The sequence below is a fragment of the Poecilia formosa genome, unplaced genomic scaffold (assembly GCF_000485575.1).
Source record: "Poecilia formosa unplaced genomic scaffold, Poecilia_formosa-5.1.2 Scaffold339, whole genome shotgun sequence".
In the NCBI taxonomy this organism is placed as follows: Eukaryota; Metazoa; Chordata; class Actinopteri; order Cyprinodontiformes; family Poeciliidae; genus Poecilia; species Poecilia formosa.
The window spans coordinates 567743-576608 of NW_006800278.1; the positions used below are offsets into that span (position 1 = coordinate 567743).

General features: G+C 44.3%; 1 protein-coding gene across 1 annotated transcript in view; it reads left to right on the forward strand.

The window, feature by feature from the left end:
- Window positions 1-8866, forward strand: part of st6galnac2 (ST6 (alpha-N-acetyl-neuraminyl-2,3-beta-galactosyl-1,3)-N-acetylgalactosaminide alpha-2,6-sialyltransferase 2) — a 27266-nt gene that overhangs the window by 9520 nt on the left and 8880 nt on the right.

An 8866-nucleotide genomic window follows, 5' to 3' on the forward strand; every position in this document is an offset into this window, starting at 1 on the left:
ACGGCGGAGGGCGGACAAGACCAGCTCAGGTTCTCTCTGCGGCGAGAGCGAGGGAGGCAGCCTGCTTGAAGATCCAGGGGCTCTGGTCACAATGATGAGGTGAGTTTAAAGGCATCCGGTGGGTAGGATCCACCGGCGTCTCAGGGAGAGTTTCTGGGAAGGAGACACAAAACAATGTCACAAGGAATTCTCAAAGAGAGCAAGCACTAGGATATAAAAGGTGGCCTGAACTACCAAGACTGGCAAACACTCTGGCACCGATCTGTAGGCCTCCTCCTCTTATGCTCCTCCAGATGAGATAATGCAGAGCAGGTGGTTCAGATCAGCTGGTCCATGCCCTCCAGGAATAACCTCCAGGCGCCCCTAAAGGATGGAAACACCCAGGAACCCAACAGTTTCACTGCTGATCAACGACACAAGAAACTACACACTTCATTTGGGTATTCAAAACATCAGTAGCCTCTGCCAACATAAAAAGGTCATTTATTAGAAATCAGATCTTTATGTTCCTAAATGACGTCTTTATATTGAGATTTAAAAAAACAAGGTAAACAACATAAACTTTGTTTCCTGGTGTGTAGATGGATGACAGATGGATGAAATTGTCATCTATCTGATCTTGTGTTTTAGACTCTCTGTCTTCATATTGTCGTGCTTTTGGTTTCCGGTGTGACGGAGGCGTGTAGGTAGCGAAGATACACGACAAAAAAGAAGAGTCTCTTTCATGAACAACGAGTTACAATGGCAACTGAGCTGTTTGAACGTAAGAACTGTGTGGTCTCCGGCCTCTAGCTCTGGCACAGACAGCATTTAGCAATGTCCAGGCGGTGAGCAGTGAGAGCCGTTACCAACAACATGAACACACAATCTCGCGATACTAGCCTTGCCTCCAGAGCTGTGTTGCATTCGCTGATCTAACTTGGGCTCGGAGAACTAAAATACAAAACCAAGCTCAAAGTCTAATAAAGTTTAACCTTCCTTACAGTATCCATATTTATTAATACATTTAAGTTATTAATTTCCTAACTCGTCTAAATCCTTTAACTTTTATTATTTTAGCTTGAGATCCTTCATTTCCTGTCTGAGTTGCAGCGATCCTTTTCTGACAGTTTCCATTATTTGTTAATTAATATTTACTTTTGTTCAGTTTTCTTGCTTTCCTGCTATTGGACCTCATAACAACAGAGGGTTTGAACTATTCCCGCTGTAACAGGTTAATGTTCGTCTTCTTCTGTGGTCATTTTCTGCAGCTGAGCAGAAGTTCAGCGTTTTACCACCCCTAGTGTCCAGAAATGAGTACCACACCCAGAGGGAAGTTGGGACAATTCCAGGGGCCCCTGGCCAACAGGGGGCGCTCCCACAAAATATATTTATCGCCCTATAAAAATAGAGAAAAAAATTTGGGGCCCTGTCAGCAACAAAATTAATAATTTCTGTTTTGTTGTTTTCTAATTGTTTTTAACAGTAAAAGTGAAATGTTCCCCCTCCAGAGCAAAAATCCCCCTGGATCTGCAGGAAATGGTTGGTTCCTGCTTGCCGCCTGATGGTGTTCAGCAGAACGAGACAGGAATGCTGCTGCTCTGCTGCCAGAATCATACGTTCAGGTTTTCAAAGAGACAAAAGACGAGTGTCAATTTATATCTGTTCACAGATGATCTTTTTCATAACAAGCTGTCACAACATGGTGACATCTTTAACAGATACAGAAAAAAACCTTTTAAAATTAAAGTTACATTCTGCAGCTTCAACAAAATGCAACAACATACCATTTTTTGAGAAGTCTGGATTGCTTCATCTGTATTTTGCATGTTGCCTGTGACTGTTGCTGTGACCTTTCAGCAAACTAAAACATTTAAGCAACTGATGTTCATACAGTTTGCCCAGCTGCATGGAGGGACCAGTTAAAGTTTTTGTCATGAGGCCCAAGATTCCTGGTGGCGCCCCGACACACCAACCACGTCACGCAGCTGAAGTTGGTTTCCGATTCGGGAAATGACTAAAGGGCGATTCCACCTAATTTTTCTCGACCTTCAGCATCTTTAATCTCCTGAAGTTAAAAAACGCATCTAGTCAAAACTGGACTAGATTATTCTGTCGTACTTTCTAAATAATTTGAAACATTGTTTGGTGCATTTAATTTGATCAGTTGGGGAGAAATGCTCTGGCTGTACTCATGGAGAGTCTTGGACATTATTCATCTGTAAACTAATTGTATTATTTAAATATTGTATAACGAAGCTTATTATTCCTTTGAGCTCCAGGTATTTTTCAAGTGTGTGTGTGTGTGTGTGTGTGTGTGTGTGTGTGTAGTCCTCTGGACTTGATAAGGTGCTTTACAAGTACCAAGCCGTTTAGCCGAGCCAAGTTACATGGTTAGCAAATTATCCAAATGTACCGTTTGTTAGCTGAGGTTTAGTTGCCTTCTTTGTTTTATCTGTAACTGATAAATACTTCCTTTCATGTTTTGATAGTTTTACAAGGAGTCTAAAGGAAAAAAGTTGAAAATAAAGCCCAAAAACCCCGTCGAGGACTGTATTGTTTCCCAACTCAAGTGTTAGCTGGCTGTCTTGCTCTGTAGAGCGACACATTGTGACGGCAGCATCCCTGCATGAAGAGCATAATAAAGTTTTTTCAGTATTTTATTCCCTTCTATTGCAAATTCTATTTTAATCCATTAAAACGTTTTTAAGGTGTAAATCGGTCCATGTTTTGGGTCTCAGTCAGATTCACTCTATTATTATTAGTATGCCATTCGGTTCGGCAGAACGGCCCAGAAGAACCGGTTCTTTTTACTGTGGGAGCTGCAGTTCCAATGTCTACCACCAGATGGCAGGAGTGCCTCTGACTCAGCGCTTTCTACAGACTCCAGACAGGAAGCTGAAATACTAAACAACTACCAGTAAACATTTTCCTCATTTGGTCTAAGGTAAACATGTTATCTTATTATTATTATTATACAGTAATTATTTGAGTCTTTCTGACTTTCTGGTTTATTAAATAAATAAAAGCTATTGCTAAAGCACTAACGTCGACTGTGTTGAAATGGAGGCTCTCAAAACAATCCATATATTTGAATCCTCATGTTATTTAAAAAACATGAGGAAACAGCAGTGTAAACAGTATTCACTACTTCAAAATAAGAGCATGAATATATATATAAACATCTAGTTACTTAAGAAACGGTTAATAATCTAAACTTCAACACAGGCGTTGAACTTTATTTCAACGCCTGTTTGCTGTTTTGAAAGTTTACAAAACAGCAAAGAAAATGTTTGCTTTAGATTTTATCTGGAAAATGAATTTAGGTGAAGCTAAGTGCGCTAAAGAATTAGCTCTGCTGTTAGCGCGTTAGCACAAGTGTTCCCACCAATGTTTGTTCCAATTATAATAAAATAAACTCATCGTTCTCTTAAGGTCCGATTTCTCAGCAGCAGAAACAATTAAGAGAAAAATAAAAATCTGATCAAACATTAATATTTCTAAACTTCATAAAAATCTGCACAGCAGCAGGTTTTTCCTCCAATCTGCTCTGGCTGAGGAGGAAACATTGATTCAGACTGGTCACTCTGGGTTGTTCCCAGCGTTCCGTACTGGGAACAGACCAGTGCAGCAGCTGGACCCTCCTCTTCCTCAGCCAGACCTTCAGCATCATGGACTGGACAGGAAGCGGGCCCTCAGCATGATACCTCCTCCACCATCAGAGCAGTGGATGCGTTCAGGATCTTCTGCTTTGCTGACGGGGGAACATGAAATCCTCCAGTTCAGTGATTTGGTGTCTAACTGGGATTTTCGTTGACTTTCTCTGTTGCTGAACTAATTTTTCCGGACTAGGATGAGATGGTCAGGAAAACCTGGAATAACTTTATTTTCCTTTGACGGTCTCATTAAAACCTGCAGGGAAAGTGACTGGAAGCGGGAGGGAAGGAGTCTGACGGATCTTCGAAGCTCCGCGGAGCCGCGACAACACAACCGGAAGAGGACCGATTGGAGTTTCAAAATAAAAGCCTAGTTACATCTTTGGTATGAGAACATAAAATCGGGAGTGGGCAATAAATCAGTTTGATACATTATTTTCTGTTTATGAAGATTTACGTTTTGTAAAACTGATATATATATTTAAATGAATTAGACCCTCTGGGCTTCCGTAGTTCAGTGATGTCAGCCAATCCCGTCAACCATTTTGTTTTCCAGTTTTTATTTGCTTAGATTTTTAATTCAGGTCAAATCCCAGAAGGAATGATTGAAATAATGCAAGTTACTTTAAATATTGTCTGACATTTGTAAATATTATTTTTTAAATTAAGGGGGAGGGAAATCAGATTTTATTTTCATGCTCCATCACCCTAAAATCTTTCTCACTATGTGTAGATGAAGGTTTGTGTTGCTTTAAACTGTATTTTAATAAAAATAAAAACCTTCAATATTGAATAAATATAAGAACAGAAACCATCTGATTTGAGCTGTTCTTTATTTTATTGTATGGTGGGAATAAAAGTGTAAACATATTTTTCTCTTAACTCCAATGAATGATTTTTAAATACTCATTTTTATTTTCATGCATTTATTCTCATTTGGTGACATTATTTAATTTCTTCAGTTTGGTTTGCATGTTAATAAATTTGATCTGACTCTTATTAAAACTGATTCATATTAAGACATTAATAACATTGAGAGATATGACCTTCGGGCTGTAAATGGGTCAGTCCAGAGAATGGATGAAATATTTCATACACGAATAATTAACCATTGGCTGGTTAAGAGACAGAAATGTTGGATTTTAAAAGCTGAGGTTTTATTTTGAAGGCCTGATCTGGATGCTTCCTGCTACCTTCAGGCTAACTTGACAGTGTGAGTAAATTCGGGAGAGTCCAGAATGTGGCATTCAGGCAGAGGAGGGGAAGCTGGAGCCGCGGGACCACCCGAACCCGTTTAAAGGAGCCGAACTGGACCTACAGTCCGGAACCGTGAAGAACCCACAGCCGGTGCCTTCTGGGTCCAGGTAAAGCTCGGGAAAACTGGAACTTTTCTGGAATATTCCCGTTTTCTGGACACTGGGAATTCGGTCTCCACTTTTCCAGGTCCTGTCGGACTTTTCCCGCGGCTCTTCCCGGGAGTTTGGTGGATTTAAAGTTTCAGCCTGAAGGTGAGTCTTCTTCAAGGTTCCGACCGGGGGTTCTGGCTCTGATTTCAGGGTGGAAAAAGTTATTTTTGGATCGGGTCTAAGTTCGATCCGAAGGTCGGTTCTGGAGCCTCCATGTTGTGTTCAGGTACCTGAACCGAGTCGTGATTTACAGGAACTCTGCTGCGTTTGGGTCCACAGAAAGTGAAAGTTTTATTTTCTGTGAGACAAAAAGAGACACAGAGGGTTCTGGTTCTCGTTCCGGTCCCAGTAGAGGTTTCTGGATGACCCACAGAGCCCGGAGGACTGACGGAACCACTCCGTTACATAACAGACTGGATCCGGGATGAAGCTCCGACCTCCTCTTCATCGCGGAGCTGAAGCAGCTCCTGTTGCCGCAGGGCTTGTTGTGGTCTAATTAAAGCATCCTGTCACCTCACCTGTCACAGGTGTGTTTGTGTAAACTACGGAGGCCCTGAGGTTTAAAAATATCACATTTCACGAGGCTTTAACCAGTTTTTCTTCTACAGACAATAAGTTTTATCACTAATTAATTTAAAAAATTAAATTTATATGAATCAGGACTCATCTTGAGTGAGTATTCAAGGAGATTGGTGGAACGTTGAGTGGAAGGAAAATCTGTGGAAACCTGTTGTGGAACATGGATCCTGATTCAGAGCCTCTGCGCCGTTCAGGTGAAGCTCTGATGTGGATCAGCTGCAGGACGGAGAAGTTCTACCTGGATGGTTTGGACCTTCAGGTTCTGAGTCCAGATCAGGTTCATCTCCAAACTGCTGAAAGGACTTTGCTTCACAATCCAGTCGAGTTTTCGGTTTTGAATGTTTTCCTTCCACTCAGTTTTCTCTCTGTTCACTTTGAACGTGACCAGAACCTTCTGGATAGAAAAACATTTTTAAATGATTGTTCTGATGTGAAATCGTTTTGGAAACATGAATATTGATCAACGGCCATTAAAGGCCACTAGTGCCAAGAAAGTTTTAAAATATATAAATGAAATGGAGGATGGATTAAAAAAACCTGATTTTACTGTCTGGGGTTTTCGTTCAATGGTTTCTAATCGGTTTGTAACGTTTTCAGCTCTATCCGAGTTTGATTCAGATGAACTGAAGCAGAAACGTTTTGTTGGAATCGCTGCTGATCTGATCTGGGATCATTAAAAACGCTTCTCAACCAGCCTGAAGAGGAGACATGGCTCCTGCTTCCCATGGGCCCACCACCTATGGGAGGGGCCAAAGGGGCCGAGCGCAGGGTGGGACGGGCGGTGGGAGACGGAGGGGACCCTGGCGATCTGATCCTCGGTTGCAGAAGCTCTTGGGACGTGGAACGTCACCTCTCTGGTGGGGAAGGAGGCTGAGAGGTTCCGGCTAGAAATAGTCGGCCTCACCTCAACACATGGCTCTGGTTCTGGAACCAGCCTCCTTGAGAGGGGCTGGACGTACTTCCACTCTGGAGTCTCCCACGGTGAGAGGCGCCGGGCAGGAGTGGGCATACTTGTTGCCCCCATCTCGGTGCCTGTACGTTGGGGTTCACCCAGGTGAACTAGAGGGTAGCCTCCCTCCGCCTACGGGTGGGGGGACGGGTTCTGGAACACTGGACCAGCTCTACACCCTCAGCAGGGTCCTGGAGGGTTCTGGGAGTTCGCCCAACCGGTCTACATGTGTTTTGTGGACTTGGAGAAGGCGTTCGACCGTGTCCCTATGGGGCCTGTGGGGGATTCTCCAGGAGTATGGGGTATCAGGCCCTTTGATACAGGCTGTCACATCCCTGTATGACCGGTGTCAGAGTCTGGTCCGCATTGCCGGCAGCAAGTCGGGCTCGTTTCCGGTGAGAGTTGGACTCCGCCAAGGCTGCCCTTTGTCACCGATTCTGTACTTTCATGGACGGAATCTCTGACCAGCCGAGGCGTTGAGGGGATCCGTTTTGGTGGCCTTAGGATCACATCTCTGCTTTTTGCGGATGATGTGGTCCTGTTGGCTTCATCAGGTCATGATCTGCAGCTCTCGCTGGAGCGGTTCGCAGCCGAGTGTGAAGCGGCCGGGATGAGGATCAGTGCCTCCAAATCCGAGGCCATGGTCTTGACCTGGAAAAGGGTAGAGAGCCTTCTCCGGGTCAGGGGGGTCGTCCTGCCTCAAGTGGAGGAGTTTAAGTATCTGGGGATCTTGTTCATGAATGAGGGAAGAGGGGAGCAGGAGATCGACAGGCGGATTGGCGCAGCGTCTGCCGTGAAACGGGCGCTGCACCGGTCCGTCATGGTGAAGAGAGAGCCGAGTCAAAAAGTGAATCTCTCGATTTACCGGTTGATCTTCGTTCCCACCCTCATCTATGGTCATGAGCTTTGGGTCATGACCTAAAGAATGAGGTCACGGATACAAGCGGCCGAAATGGGTTTCCTCCTCAGGGTGGCTGGGCTCTCCCTTAGAGAGAGAAGCTCGGTCATCCAGGAGGGACTCAGAGGAGACATTGAGGAGCTGCTGCTCCTCAATGTCGAGAGGAGCCAGTTGAGGCTCGGCCATCTGGTCAGGATGCCTCCCTGGTGAGGAGTTCACGTCCCACCGGGAGGAGGGGAGACCCAGGACACACTGAGGGACGATGTCTCTCTGCTGGCCTGGGAACGGCTTGGGGTTCCTGGAGGAGCTGGAAGAGGCTGGAGAGGGAAGACTGGGCCTCCCTTCTGAAGCTGCTGCCCCCACGACCCGACCCGGATAAGATGGATGGATGGAACCAGCTAAGAGCTGCAAACATTAATCTGATTAATGAAATAATCAGCTAATGTAGAAATCGATTAATCATTAACTGGTAAATGCGGATTCAGCAAAAGACGATCAGCTGAGAGGAAACCAGATAAATAAAATCTAAACATTTTGCTTTAAAAAAGAAAAAGTTCCTTTATCTGTAAATCTGTCGCTGTGAATGATCAAACGCTTCCTAACAGAAAGCTGCTGGTGACTGTCGGACAATAAATGTTGATTTTCTGATTTAAAACAAGAAACTAATTATTTGTTCATGTGCATTTTTAATGTGTCATATCGTTTTAAACAGGTTTAAATAGCCAAAATTTGCATCTATTTTATCCAAATAATCAATCAGAATTGATTAATCTTCAGAGTAGTCAACCAGAACTTTTCCTGCAGTGTTTAAACTCCGGAGACGAGGATGAAGATCAGACTGATGATTTGGTCTTCCTCCTCCTCATCCTCACTGCTGCCTGTCCTCTCTCAGGTCCTTCTGAAGAGGAAGAGGAGGCTGCTACTCAGGATGAAGCTCTGAGGAAGAGGACGAAGAGGAGGAGGGATCCCAGTGAAGCCGGTTCGGTCCGGTCCGACCCGAGGAGGAAGAGGAGGATGGGGAAGGAGCAGGAGCTTCTCCAGGCGGTGAAGAGCGGAGACCTGCTGTCCACCCAGAAGCTGCTGACCCGGCTGAGGACCGGCAGGAACAGTGAGTCCAACGCTGACGGGTCGGGTTCTGGGTTCTGGGTTTGGTTTTAAATGATGTGAAGTTCTGATTGGACTTCCTGTCGTAGTTTCGGTTCTGGAAGCAGAAAACGTTTTCCAGTTGGGAAGGTTCTGTACCGGGTCCGTTAAAGGCAGATAAAAGTCTGGCTTCAGAATCCAAAACAAGCTCGTTAAAAGGTTAAAGGTCGACAGAATAAAGGTTTAGTTTGCAGAATAAAGGTTTAGTTTACAGAATAAAGGTTTAGTTTACAGAATAAAGGTTTAGTTTACAGAA